Source organism: Canis aureus, chromosome 4, assembly GCF_053574225.1.
Source record: "Canis aureus isolate CA01 chromosome 4, VMU_Caureus_v.1.0, whole genome shotgun sequence".
Classification (NCBI taxonomy): domain Eukaryota; kingdom Metazoa; phylum Chordata; class Mammalia; order Carnivora; family Canidae; genus Canis; species Canis aureus.
Window position 1 is genome coordinate 88870477 of NC_135614.1, and position 15303 is coordinate 88885779.

At 47.9% G+C, this 15303-nt stretch overlaps 1 pseudogene; it reads right to left on the reverse strand.

Moving 5' to 3' along the window:
- Positions 1-3443: 3443 nt before the first annotated feature.
- Positions 3444-3748, reverse strand: LOC144311755 (host cell factor C1 regulator 1 pseudogene; annotated as a pseudogene).
- Positions 3749-15303: the final 11555 nt, after the last annotated feature.

Here is a 15303-nt window from a genome sequence, read left to right on the forward strand (position 1 = left end):
ATTTTTGTGTAGTTGTTACGTTCAATATGTGTGTATCTTGACCCGCTCAGACCAACCACCACATAAATCACGCTAAATGAAAGCGCTTTGTCAAGCATGCGCTGGGCGTGATGAACGCTTCCATTGTAAGTCTTTGTTTTCAAGTATGTACCTTTCAAGTAAAATTATCCTCTAGACTGACATTTCTTTTTTTCTTTTTCTTGGCTAAGTGGAATTCTTTTTTCAACAGAAAGTTTTATTATATTCCCCTCTGTGACACGACTGTATTTTAACAGTTTAAGCTTGAGGAAAGTGTATTTTCAACTATCGCTTTCTTATTTTGAACCTAACGTATTTGTAAAACTTTTCTCTCCCAGTATGGCATTTCTGGCATTAATTTGTTTATTCATACATTCATCTATTCATGCCTTCAGGAGATACTTGGCTGCCTGCCTTGTGTCAGACCCAGTGTTCTAAGTAGTAGGCGTTCACTAGTAAGCCAAGCGAACACGGTCTCAGGTATTGATAAAGAAAAATTAAAGCCCCAACTCAGGCTCCACACTCAGTGGGGAGTCTGCTTCTCCCTTTTCCTCTGACTCTCTCCTCTCCTCTCTCTTTCTTGAATAAATATGTGAAATCTTTAAAAAAAAATTAAAAAGATGGGATGCCTGGGTGGCTCATTTGGTTAAACATCTGGCTTTTGACCTCAGCTTACGTCTTGATCTCAGGGTCATGAGTGTCAGCCCCACGTTTGGCTCCGTGTTGGGCGTACAGCCTACTTAAAAAAAAAAAAAAAAAAAAAAGAGTAATTCAACAGGTAAGCGAGGCATTGGGTAAGAGCGGCATTTTAGGGTTGTCGGGGCAGACTTCCCTGGGGATGTAACATTTGAGCAGACACCAGAATGAAGTAAGAGAGGAGCCAAGCCGATGTCTGAGGGGCAGACAACATGTGCAAAGACCTTGAAGAGAGAACGTGCTGGGCACTTCCACATAATATGTGCATGGTCTCCTCTTTACCTTTCGAAAATGTCTTCTTTCAAAACTAACTCTGAGTTACCGGCCTTGTGGAATTAATTGCTCCCTGATTTTGAATATTATGCCTGTTCCGCTGACCATTAGGTTCAGTACACGTGGCTGTTGTACCATGTGAGAAACAGATATTCCGAATTTAGAGAAAGAACGTTGGCATGGGCTTGCCCTGGCAGGGCTGGTAACCGAAACGAAGAGATGAATAATTAAAGCCTTTGTGGCAACGATTGCAGAAGGTTTCTGAAAATGTTTCATATGAAAAGAGTTAAAATAACGCTTTCTTCCAATCATTGTCGAGCATTTAAAGATCTGGCTGTGAAAGGCTTCGCTGGGTTTGGGGAAAGACAGCTCCCCCCTTCCCTCCCCACCCCAATAACAAATGAGCTAGCTGTTCATGTTACTCCACGGATTTCTTTTTTTTTAAATATATTTTTTATTTATTTATGATAGTCATACAGAGAGAGAGAGAGAGAGAGGCAGAGACACAGGCAGAGGGAGAAGCAGGCTCCATGCACCAGGAGCCCGACGTGGGATTCGATCCCGGGTCTCCAGGATCGCGCCCTGGGCCAAAGGCAGGCGCCAAACCGCTGCGGCACCCAGGGATCCCTACTCCACGGATTTCTAGGTGTTTGTGAATGAAATAGAAGACGCTCAGAATTGTACGGGCTTTAGTGGCTCTCTACTAGATACGCCACAGGGAAGAGGGCTTGACGGGCTCAGATCGTTCTATCCTCGAGACCAAGTTCATACGATGGGACAGCCGGCAGCGATGTGACCAAATCAAGCCATTGGGTTTGTTAGATCTTACCTATTCTTTGGTTGCGCGTGCAGCTGTTGAGCCATCTAGCTGTCATCCTCTTGGGGCCAGTACCTCTGCCCCCGCACCCATCACAGCAGTCACGTCTCCCCCTTCCCTAAAGATCTTAGCTCCTGACTCACTCCCACCACGAGGACTCCAGGCTCCATTCTTGGGGATTTCAGTGCCAACAGAGCCTCTCAGTTCCTCGACTTTCATGAGCTAATGGTCTCGTCTTCCCCTATCTCAGGGCCCCTCAACTCCTTCCTTGTCTTTCACTTATCAATGCTGCACCTGTCCCACATCCTACCTTTGTAACGCTCTCCCTCTAGGACTCTGATCCCTACAACCCAACAACGCTGCTACCCTCAAGGCTTCTACCATCTTGTCATGGTCCCTTGGCTCCCTCGTGTCCTAACTTTGCTCCTTCACTTCCAGGACCTGTCATTAAAATCATCCCTTGCCTGACTCTTTCGCTCCTTTGTCCTTCTCTAAAGTAATAGCATTTCCTTGTCTCCCTGAGCAGAGCTAGAGCGATTGGTGGCACTCTGGATTCGTGTTTGCTGACATCAAGTAGTCCGTGTATGCTTGTTGGCAACCCGGCTGCTTCCCCCGGTCACCCACCCTACTCTTTAGGTGAAAATCTCAACCCTTCTCCTCTCTTCTTGGACCCTCTACATCTCAGCTGATGTATTGCCTTCCTGAATTTCCTTGACAAGACTGAAGTAACCAAAGGAGAACCACCGTAGCTCTCATCGCCTCCCATCTCCCCAAGCGTGCACCCATGTAATCTTATTTCTCTTCCCCTATTATGGATGGGCCAACTCTCTGCGAATATCTCAGTCACTGGAGCACACTTGTGGACATTGCTCCAGCAATTTTAAGTCCTCTCTAATACGCCAGCAATTTCCCCCGGTCTACTGGGACATGACCATCCACACACAGGCATGCTCCTATTTCTCTATTCTTAGAAAAAAGGAAAAAGAAATCCCTTGAGCCTATTTCACCTTCCAGCTACTGCTCTATTTCTCTCCTTTCCTTTACAGGAAAACTTCTAAGGAGTCTAACTCTTGGTTTCAGCTCAGGTCCTGATCTCATGGGTCAGGGGATTGAGCCCTACGTCAGACTTCACGCAAGGACTCTGCTTGAAAATTATCTCCCTCTGCCATTCCTGCATGCACTCCTTCTCCAATTTTTCTCCTCCAATTGAATGGACTTTAGCCATATTTTCATCCCTTTGAAGGCCCCAAAATTACTCTTACCAAGATCATCACCGAGGGCAACATTGCCAAGTCCAATGGTCTTTTCCTTGGTGTTTTTCTACCTTGACTGTTTTCTACCTTGACTGCTATACCTTGTATAGCATTTGATGCAGTTGCTCCCTCACTCCTCTCTTTTCTTTTCTTTCTCAGCAATCTTTACTCAGTTCTGAGGAGAATGCCTCCCTTCCCATGCTCCTGTCCCTCCTGCCCCTACCACCCCAGAGCTCAGTGGGATTCAGTGTCTTCCCTTGTTGAGGGTAGGTTCTGGGGCTGAGGCTTGGTCTGGAGAATACACAGGACATCTGGTCCCTTAGTGGGGATGCTGGTCTTCTCTGTTGTGGGGAAGGAGGGTGGGTGGAAACACTGCCCACCAGCGCTCAGAGCTCCATTACCTTCCCAGCTTGGGTTGTAGGGTAGTGAGAGGTAGGGGAATCCTCTAGTCTCAGCAGCCAGAGGGCCTTGGGGATCAGGTTCCCAGGGTAGCACCAGAGAAGCAGCTCAGAGCAAGAGTTCCTAAGTGGGTCAGAGAATGGGGGCGGGGAGAAGCCATAGGAGGGGGCTGCAGTAAGGGTGGTCATTGTGCAGGCTAAGTCAGGGGGAAGTGGGTGGCCGTTCTCTTCAGAAACTGTTCGGGCAAGGGCTCCGTCCTGCCCTGGCTCAGCGTGTCCTCAACATGGCCCATGAGTCACATTGGGTCTGACCCAGGGGCCCTCGTTCTAGGGGTTGCTGCCGGATCATTTGGGTTTGGTCCTGTAGACAGAGGGTGGGATCCAGGCGACCTTTCTCTGTCCTCTTGAATCACTTTCTACACTTGGCTTCCGGGACACTCCCTTTGCCTGGTTTCCTACTTCTTAGTCTCCCTTTTAGGTTTTTTCTCATGTCCCATCTTCAATATTGAAGGTCCCTCAGACTCATTTCAATTTGTATTAGACGTCCATAGCTAGTGGGGTGAGAGGCTGCTGTACTGAGCAGCACAAATCTAGAGGGAACATTCGATGATTAGTGTCATGATTAAGTAGGCTCTGGGTCAAATTGCTTGGATTTGGACTTCGATCACGTCCCCCAGCGACACACACGTACACCTCCTAGCTGTTTTCTCACTCCCCGTCAGCAGGAAGTCATGTTAGCACCTATTTCATGGCGATGTTTTTAGCAGCAATGTAGGCAAGGAGGCTAACACGTAGTAAAAACTCAATAAACATAACCTATGATAAAAATGGCTGAAATGGTGGGTTTTTCAATCTCTTACACCACTGGAGCTTCAAGTGAGACTTAGGAGACCATATACCTTGTCTACCTTTATATTCTATGATAATAAAACACTTGCAACTCAAACCCCTTGTTAGAATTAACGCAAGAAAGTACCACTTCTGATGAGAAGCAAGTGGAGGTGATTGAATATTAAAATTGATGGTCAATGTTATTGAAAACTCCAAATGCAAGTGTGGATAAATATGAATGCTGTAAAAGATTGTTCTAGTGACCTGAAAGGTCCTCTTGGTCCTGACTGCTCACTGTTCCCTGGGTGGCAACAGGAGAAACTCAAGCTTCTCACATGACCACCTGCTCTGGGTTCCAGCGAACGCTTGCTCACGACTGAGCCAGCTAGAAGGACGTATCCCAAGGGGTATTTTGCCAAAGAGCATGTCTGCGGTATCTGCGGGAGTTCCACCGTCGAATACAAGTTTGGCAAATTCTGGACAGAGATTGCTTTTACATGGCAGGACTTCTGGAAGCCTCCTCCATTCTCATCTGCATGGTAGTCTTCATACAGATGTCTTTTCATTGGGGTTTCCCAAACCAAATACTATGGGGGATTTTAACTTTCTTAAAAGAAATACCTTTGTATTATGTTCCTCAGAACACTTTTTGGGATAGAGCATACCACAACTTAGATTCTGTCCCATTTGCTTGACCATTTGCTCTTTGGGGCCTCGCCTAGTATGTGACACGTGATAGGGGTTTAATAAATATTTGCTAAAGGAACGAAACGTAAGCAAATGCCTGCTGATCTTTAAAGACGGATGCTGAGCACTACGTCATTTGCAACTATTCATGATACAATCCCTGGTCTTGGATAGTCACCATATAGGCAACTCCTCTTGTCCCAAATCTAAGCTGCACATTCTGAACTGACCCCTGCAGAAGGATTCAATATTTCAAGATAGGAGGAAAGAGATTTTAGCCATCAGTTTGTGTTTGAAAACTAAGTTTACGGATCATATACATGCATAATTTCACTTTAAATAAGTGGCTTTGAAGAAGTGAGTTTTTCGTCCTCAGAAGGTTTAGAGCACAGGGTCATGAAGGGGATCGTGTACTTCGCACCTCCTGCGTGCCGGGCACGATCTCAAGGCGTGGTAATTGGGGTGAGCGCCGAGCTGGGAGGCCGCCTTGTCAGGTGGCTCACGTTCTACTGGGGAAATGGGCCAAAGTTGTGGCTTAAAAAGTGAACAGATTTAAAAGCGAATTAGTTACAGCCTGAGATACATACTGTTAAGGCGGCAATAATGAAGTTAAGTGGAGGAGAGCTGGGGTGGGGTGGGGCAGGAAGCCACCAGGTGTGGCAGGAAACACAGGGACAGGGACGGAGCGCAGGCCGGACGCGCGAGCGGGGATGACGTGGAAGGCCGGGTGTCGCAGGCCCGCGGGGCCGCAGAGGGACTGCAGGGCCATGGGTGGTCACATCTCCCCTCCCCGGCTCCCGTGGCTCCCGTGGCCAGAACCTGGGAGGCAGCGGGGCTGAGGTGGGCCTCACCTGTGGGACGGCGGCCCACAGGTGGCTCCCTCTGGGTCCCGGGCCCGGCCCCAGGTGTGGACACGCTTCACCGTGGGCTGGGAGCTGTTCGCTCAACGGCCCGGCAGCCCAAACCCCGTATTTTGCACATCCCATTGTTTTAAACGTTCCCCAAATAAGCAGAGTGTTTTGCCCTGTAGAGCCTGGCTTGTTTGCACACTTGGTGCTACCCGACATCTCCTGCCAAATAGGAGCTGAGCCCAGGGCCCTAAAGACCCCAGGTTCCTGCCGCTGCCCATTGCCCTCGGACCCCTGCTGGCCTGCAGAGTGACGTCACCTGGGTGTGTGGGGCCCTCTCTGCCTGCCGCCCTCTCCCCTGGGGGTGCCCTGCCCTCCTCCTCTTCTCCTGGATGGTGGCCCCATGCGCTAGTCTTTGGACGGGCTCTGGCTGGGAGTGCTACCCCGACCAGCGGGTTCCCCAGTGCGGCCCCCCAACGAAGCTCATGTGTGCCGCGGCCCCCTGCATCCTTGACAGGACCCCAAGGGCCTCCCATTCCCGGCCGGCGACCCCCAGCATCTGCGGCTCGGCTGCAACCGGAGGAGGAGGTGTCTCTGTCAGAGAGGCCTGGAACCAGAGGAGCAGGGCCCTGCCCCAGCCCCCTCCCTGGCCCCAGCCCGTCCCTGTCCCTGGCCCCGTCCCCGTTCCCACCCCTGGCCCCAGCCCAGTCCCTGTCCCCAACTGGTCCCTGTCCCCAGCCCCTGCCCACGTGGTCCCTGGGGGGCGGCTGCAGAAGCTCTAGCTCAGAAGGCAGTTTCCACTTCCACTTCGGGGACGAGCGCGGCGGCCTCGGAGAAACTGCCACGCAGGTGAGTTTAGACCCTCGGGTGTCAGGAAGCAAGTCCTCCCCGTCGCGCTCGGCTCCACCCGGCCCGTCCGGCCGCCAGTCCCAGGCGTGGCGCAGGTGCCCGCAGGCTGCGTGGGACCCTGGGCCCTTGGCCGCTGTGCTGGGGCCTCGAGCCTCGCCAGGTGGGGCGACTCAGTCGAAGGGCGTGGGGGGGGCCTGGCTCTCCTCTCCCGGGGCCAGAGCGGCGCCCAAAGCGCTCCCAGCGGGCTCCAAGGCAGCCCCCCCAGGGCAGGACCCCCCTGGGGCAGGCTCCCCCCAACAGGTGCCCGGGCTCCAGCCCACGACCCCGGGCCAGGCTCCCCCCAGGTCAGGTCCCCCCCAAGCCAGGTCCCCCCCAGACCAGGCCCCCCCAGAGCAGGTCCCTCCAGGGCAGCCCCCCCCAGGGCAGCCCTCCAGGCAGCCCACCCAGGTGAGGCCCCCCCAGGGCAGGCCCCCCCGCCCCAGGGCCCCATGAACAGGCGTCCCCGCGGCCAGCTCTCCGCCGGAGCCACGGCGAGGTCGGGGAGTGCAGGGACAGCGCAGAGGCGGGAACGCCGCGCAGCTGGGCCCTGCCTACTGGGTTCAGGAAAAGGAACCTGAGACACCCCGGTGTCCTCCCCCAGCCCCCCTTGGCCCAGGCCAGTCGCATCCCCGCTGTCACCTTCCTCGGAGCCCCACTCCACCTCTGGGGATGCTTCCTCGCTGAGGCGACCTTGCACCGCAGGGAACAAGGGCCGGGGTCGTGGGCTGGAGCGCGGGCACCTGTGCCAGGGGCCCGCGGGGGTTCTGGCCCGTCCCCCCCAAGCCCCTGCGCGCTCTCCAAAGGAAAACAAACCGGGAGCCTGGAGGGTTTGACGAATGTCCTGTGTCCTCCCCCGCCGGGCCCTGGCTTGGCCGCTCCCCCCACCCCCACCCCACCTGCAGGCCCCGCCGCCGCTCCCCCTGCCACTTAGGAAACCGCTCAACCCTGGCCCATGGAGATTCTAATTGTTTTCTTATTTTTTACTCCCCCTGCTTTCGAGTTACTACGGTGCTTGTCTGCTGCCTTTGGAGGCCAGGCCACTCCGGGGCATCCCCCCAGGCCTCAAAGCCACAGGATAGCACCCCGAACCTCTCTTGGGGGCCCGGAGCATCTGGTAAGGCTGGGCCCCAGGCTCCAGGCCGCGCACCTGACCTGCGGGCGCCCGGTGACCCCGTGACCGTGACCGTGACCGTGACCGTGACTGTGACCGTGAGCACGGCGCCAGGAGTTCCTGGGAAGCGCGGGGCAGCATCTGGGGTCCACGGCACTGGAGCTTGCTCACGGGGCAAACTGAGTAGTAACAGCTTGCCAAGGACCTCCCTTGTGCGGCCAGCGGGGGACAAGGGGTGCTCGGGGCTCTGGGGCCAAGCAGCTCGGCCGCTTTGGAGGGCTGTGCAGCTTCCTGACTCGATGGGCCTTACCCAGGGGCCCACGAGGACCCGGGACCTCAGGCGGGCTCTCCTCTGCCCCCAGCGGGCCCATGGCTCTCCGGGCGACTCCCCGGGCCTGCGGCTTTCTTTTCGTTTTCACATCTATCACCATTTTCTCTAATGCAATGTCACCCCGGAGTAGCAAAACTGCAAAATGTGTGTGTGTGTGTGTGTGTGTGTGTGTACATACATATGTCAGTGCACTTTCTATGCACAGAGCCTAAAATTTATCATATGTATATACTTGTGTGATTTATAATATGAAAATGTATGCCTATATATAATACATAGCATATTTATATTTATATGATTTAGAATATTTTATGCACATACTACATAATTTCTCTTGTCATAGGAGTGTGTATATATGATGGGCACACTAAATATTGGTATGTCTGTGATCCAGCTACATCAATTGCTTGTTCCAAAATTACAATATACAGGCTGATTCAATTTTCTTTTTTAAGATTTTATTTACTTATTCATGAGACACAGAGAGAGAGGGAGGCAGAGACACAGGCAGAGGGAGAAGCAAGCTCCACGCAGGGAGCCCGATGTGGGACTCTATCCTGGGACTCTGGGGTCATGCCCTGAGCCAAAGGCAGATGCTCAACCACTGAGTCCCCCGGGCACCCCTGATAGAACTTTTTAACATTAATTTCTAAAAATAAAGATTCATGGTTTTTTTTTTGCAGAAGACCTTGGAAACAAAATAAGGAAAAAGGACAAAATTCATGAAATCGCTGTTGATGTCTTGATGTAAGTACCATATTTTTTTAAAATTTTTATTTATTTATGATAGGCACACAGTGAGAGAGAGAGAGGCAGAGACACAGGCAGAGGGAGAAGCAGGCTCCATGCACTGGGAGCCCGACGTGGGATTCGATCCTGGGCCTCCAGGATCGCGCCCTGGGCCAAAGGCAGGCACCAAACTGCGCCACCCAGGGATCCCGCCTTTTTTTTTTTTTAATTTTAAGTACCATATTTTATATAACTTATGAAGTCATTGGTTACCACTAAGAAAGATTTTTTAAGAAACAAGGTGAGGAATTTAATGAAATAATAGGAACTCCTGCTCCTCAGCTTCCAAGTAAGTCTGAGACACAAAAGGTACAACAGGCCAAATAGAAAGAACAGAAAGAAACTTTAATTCTTAGTACTGGGCAGAGGAAAGGAAAAATTCTCCCTTAAATCATTTGAATTACAAGTTGCTACATACATGCAGGCTTGTGGTTTACAGCCACAGCTCCCATGCGGTTCAAAACTCCCAAAGAAGAGAATTTAATTTAATTTAAAAACCGGCAGAAGCAATTCCAAGTTCTCTCTGGAAGAATTCTGTTGGCAATTATAAGACACAACTGATTCTAAGGTGCAACCGGGTGGTAAAAGAAGAACGCATCATACAATAGATAAAATAGTTTATTCTGAATATATATTTGCGATTTTCTTTTCTTAAAACAAAAAAAACGAGATCATATTCTGTATGCTTTTTCTATACAGTGAGTTACGACATGAGTTTTAGAGTCAGACAAACCTGTACTCCAACCACAGCTTTTCTACTTCCTGGCTCTGTAAGGTCCTCACCTAAGTACTAAGCTTTAGCAAGTAGTTTCACCTAAGCGTTCAAGTGAGGTGAGGAAGTACCTACACCAAGTCCATAACTGCTTCTAAGCTCATTCCCTGAGGTGCGATCAAGGAGCAGTAACAGCACCCCAAGGGCTGAGCTTAATGTCAGGTGAGCACAGAAACTAGCAGGTAGCAGGTACTCATGCGCTAAAAAAATACATTATCATTAAAAATATATATATTGTCATCTGGTTTCTCACTGGGCAGTCGGTCACAGCATCTCTCCGTTCTAGGAAGCGTAGATCTACACTTTTGTCTTTGAGAGCTGCCTAATAAGTTGAGAGGGACAACGGGAGGCAACATTTAGATTTTTCCAATTTTTCTATGTGTAATCAAAGCTGAAACAGAAATCCGTATACACATATTTTGACATATTGTTACTTTTTGTTTTTTATTTTTATTTTTTAAATTTTATTTATTTATTCATGAGACACACACACAGAGAGAGAGAGAGAGAGGCAGAGACACAGGCAGAGGGAGAAGCAGGCTCCATGCCGGGAGCCCGACACGGGACTCGATCCCGGGTCTCCAGGATCACGCCCTGGACTGAAGGCAGCGCTAAACCGCTGAGCCACCCGGGCTGCCCATATTGTTACTTTTTAAGATAAATTGCTAATAGAATGCTTATTTAAAAAGACTTCTTTCCTTTCTTTCTTTTCTTTTTTTTTTCTTTTTTTCTTTCTCTCTCTCTCTCTCTTCTTTCTCTTTCTTTCTTTCTTTCTTTCTTTCTTTCTTTCTTTCTTTCTTTCTTCCTTCCTTCCTTCCTTCCTTCCTTCCTTCCTTCCTTCCTTCCTTCTTTCTTCTTTCTTTCTTTTCTTTCTTTCTTTCTTTCTTTCTTTCTTTCTTTCTTTCTTTCTTTCTTTCTTTCTTTCTTTCTCTTTCTTTTCTTTCTTTCTTCTTCTCTACTTCCTTTTTCAGCAGTAGGCTCCATGTGCAACATGGGGCTTGAACTCACAGCCCTGACATCAAGAGGCACACACTGCACCAACTGAGCCAGCAGGATCCCTCCCCCTCCAAGATTTTATTTCTTTAGAGCAGTTTAAGCTTCACAGCAAAATTGAGAGGAAGGCATAGAGTTTGTCAGTACGTGCCCTGCTCCCCCGCATGCATAGCCACCCCTGTCATCAACATCCCCTAGATCCCCTACCACAGTGGGAAATTTGTGACCACTGATGGACTGACACAGACACATCCTAATCACCCAGAGTCCATAGTTCACATTAGGGCTCACTCTTGGTGTTGCGCGTTCTACGGGTCTGGACAGATGTATGATGTATCCACCATTATAGTATCATACGGAGCAGTTTCACTGCCCTAAAAATCCTGTCGGCTTCAGCTATTCTTCTCTCCTTCTCTTTTCAGACGGCCTTCTTTCCCTTAAGTCGTATGCATTTTAAATTTCCTCATGTCTTTTCATGGCTCGATAGTTCATTTCTTTTTAGCACTGAATAATATTCCGTTGTCTGGATGTACCGCCGTTTGTGTATCCACTCACCGACTGAAGGACGTTTTGGCTGTCTCCAAGTTTGGGCAATTATGGATAAAGCTGCTGTGAACATCGCCTTGGATGTAAGTATATACGAAGCAGCACAATTGCTGGATCCTATGGCAAGAGCATGTTTGCTTTTGCAAGAAACTGCCAATCGGCCTTCCAGAGAGGCTGTGCCATTTTGCGCTCCCACCAGCAAGGAAGGAGAGTTCCTGTTGCTCCAAAGCCTCATCCACGTTTGGTGTCATCCGTGTTCTTCATTCTGGCCATCCTAATAGGTATGTAGGGGTATCTCGTTGTTTTAACTGTTCATTTTTAATTTTTATTTATTTAGCCAAAATCCAGTAGTGAATAATTGCTCACCTTTTAAATAATCTTTTAAATTACCTTTGTCATCAGATACTTGACCTGGTCTGCTTTTAAAATTGCTTCTCATATCCTTCTATGATAAAGGGCTCCTCTATTTGGCCCTTTATCTGACTTCTTAGAGACCTTCTCTCTGGCTTCCTTTGGACTCAGAGGCTACATTAAGTTATCTTCAAAATGTTTTGATGGGACTCCATCCAATGCTTTCTTTTATTTGCAGATCTTTGTTTTATCCTTCCTGGTTTTGATTTGCTAGTTCTACCTTCCCAGCATTCTTCTCTAGTAGACAGGATCTGCTACTGGTTCCTCTACACGTGACCTTCTTCTTTGCAGTTGGAGCTCCTTTAACAAAAGAATCTTAAATGGAGCTTTGTAGCCTCCAGAGGCTCTATTTGGGAAGGACAGTTGATTTTCACTGAGTCCAGGTCATTAATCACGAGTCAAGTTTTGTAAGAGACCCTGATGTCCACGTTACCATGACTGGGACGCAAGCTGTGTGTGGTATAGTGACAACGGCCCGAATCCTGTAATGATTCGTGAGGTCACTGTTCTTCTCCAACTTGCTGACACTGCAAGCTACCAAGTATCAAAACAAATGCTAATGTTACAATTAAAATAATAAATTATGTGGGACATAAAACTAGTTGCACAGGAGGTTCAACTAACATATCACACGTTGATGAAAACGGTCAAACGAGACACACGGGTGACAATTGCTGGAAGAACGGTGGAATCGGGCTCATAGAATTTCAAGCACCATAAAGTGACACAGCTAACAGTGCACCAGATAACACACATAACACACATAACACACCAGATAACACAGAGCATAGAGTGACCCCAAGTAAATGTCCGTTGCTAATTAACGGATGCCGTACCAGCATATGGAAAACAACCTGGTTCAGGAAAGACAAACAAGGTCATTGTACTAAAAAGAGACAACACTGTGTTCTAAACTCTGTGTTTTAAACTCTGTGTTGAACGAACCCAACTGAAACAGTCTAACAACAGAAACTGAAAACATTATTTAAAGACAGTTGCCATGATGTAGGGTAAATGGGTGTATTCATTTTTGTTTTTTTTTAAATAGATTCTATTTTTAAGTAGTTTCTACACCCGACATGGGGCTCAAACTCAACCTCAAGATCAAGAGTCATGTGCTCCACTGACTGAGCCAACCGGGTGCCCCTGTATTCATTTTTTTATGCTGGGGTAACAGATTACTACAAATTCAGTGGTTTAAAACAACACTCCTATATTAATTCACAGTTTATGAATTCACAGAAGTTTTAGTGGATTTGGCTGATTTCTCTGCTCCAGGATCTCACAAGGGTAAAATCAATGTTAGTACAGAGATATGTGTTTTGTTGTGTTTTGTTTTGTGTTTTTCTGGAGCCTCTGGGGAAGAATCCACTTTCAAGCTCGTTCAGGTTGTTCACAGAATCAAGCTCCTTACAGTTGTAGGACTGAGGTCCCCATTTCCTTGCTGGCTTTCTATCCCCTTTATGTGGCCTCCTCCATCTTCAGCCAGCAATGGCATGAAGAGTCCTTCTCTGGCTGCAAATCTCTCTGACTTTTCCTGTCTTCTTCTCCTACCTCATTGTCATGCCAGCGGCAGAAGTTCTCTGCTTTTAAGACCTACTGTGATCAGATTAGGTCCACCCAGGTGATCTCACCTGTTTGAGGTCAGTTGTGCTACATAACATAACATAATCATAGGAGTGATATCTCCACTAATTCACAGGTTTTGGGAATATATTATGGAACGTTGGGGTCCCTTCCTGGAAATTCTACCCACTGCCATGGGGTGCTAAAGACACACAGAAATCTCCAGCCTCATTGACACAAAAATTAGAGACTCTTATAAAAACACATTCACGGAGAGCTTTGGTTGTCGAGCTTCTGTTTGAAGAGTAGTTCTGATTGCGTGATGGCTTCGCTTCAAGCTTCTACCTTATCTTAGCATTTTTAAGTTTTTTTTTTCCTCCTCGCCCTGAGTAATTAGACACTGGACTTTGTAGACAAATATTTTTTATGTCAAGGTGATCATGAACCCAAAAAACAAGTAGCTAAGCTTTTAATGGTACAAATTTTATATGTTGTAAAAGCTTGTAAAGAATACACATACATGCAGTAATTATTTGAATGAGCTATGCCTTTATACTCTTTTGGTTTGGAGATAACATCTCCTTACGAGGTAGCATGTTCTACTAAAGTTTTCTTTTGTCAGCTTTTGTAGAAGTCAGATTAGGAATTAGGTCTGGGGACAGTCTAAATCCATGAAATGTTGTGACTAGGGCTAATTCTATAACTATGAGATTTTATTATTTACCCTTTCTGGAAAGCAATGAAAGCTGGTCTCTCACTGGCTTTCATCTCTTGTCATAAATACTCTTTATTCTTTTTTCTCTTTGGCTCATATCTTCTCCTGACATATCATATATTTCTCTCTTTACTGTATATCTGTCCCCCTAAGTAGAATGTAAGTCTATGAAGGAAGAACCTTTAGGTTGCTGTTTCAGTAATCCCTGTGCCTGAATGGTGCCTGGCATATGTAGTAAGTGCCCAACACTATACGTTGGATGAACAAGTGCATAAAAATTTGGCGGGACGTCAATTTTCCTAGCATATGAGTTCAAGCGTATGAGACTTTATGCCTTTATTTTATTAGAAGCTATTGTCAGGAGAAGTGAGATATTTCAGATGGTTTATATGCCAAACGTAGATGTATGTGAATTTTGACTCTTGGTCACAGAGATGAGAGTCACCTCTTTGAAGTAGTTCAGCAAAAGAGGCAGGTGGATTTGCAGGGAATTGTGACTTCAGGTCAATCTGTGGTGCAGACAGAGGTGGGAGTCACCTGGCCACCAGAACTCATTACCTGTGCCATTTTTCTGAGTTTGTGACCCAGAGACATAGTTGAGAATCAGAATTAGGCTAGAATCAGCCTGGATTCAAGGGCAGTACACTGAGCCTCCAGCAGTTCACCAGTGACACTTCTGGTTTTCCTGCCCTAGCCCTGGCTCCCAGGTGGTCTCTGCTCCAGTGGATCATCATTCTGGGTCTACCTGTCTCTCCAATTTGGGGTGAAGGGGGGTGAGGTGGGGCTGTGAGTCCTGTGACTGGACTCCTCCAGCAGATTTAAAAAGAAGTTGTTGGTTTTTTTCTCGCTCATAATTTTTTTGCGGGAAGAGTTTCTGACAGTTGGTCAAAACTGATATTTCAGCTGGCCTTTTACTTCTTGTTAGGATGGTGTAGCAGCTGCAGCAATTTCTGATCCCCTCACATGCTGACATAGAAACCCAAGGTCCTTTGAGTTTACTTTTTGGTATTCTGATAATTATATTTCAGTATTACTGCTTACTTGCCTCTCTAACACTGTTTGTTGTATTTTATGATTAAAAAAACCCTAGGAGGGCAGCCTGGGTGGCTCAGCGGTTTAGCGCCGCCTTCAGCCCAGGGCGTGATCCTGGAGACCCGGGATCGAGTCCCACGTCGGGCTCCCTGCGTGGAGCCTGCTTCTCCCTCTGCCTGTGTCTCTGCCTCTCTCTCTCTCTCTCTCTTTCTCTCTGTGTCTCTCATGAATAAATAAACAAAACAAACAAACAAAAACCCTATTATTCTGAGTCCCTAGACTTTACAAAAATGCCAAGAGAATCCATGGCACACACAAAGAATTTTAA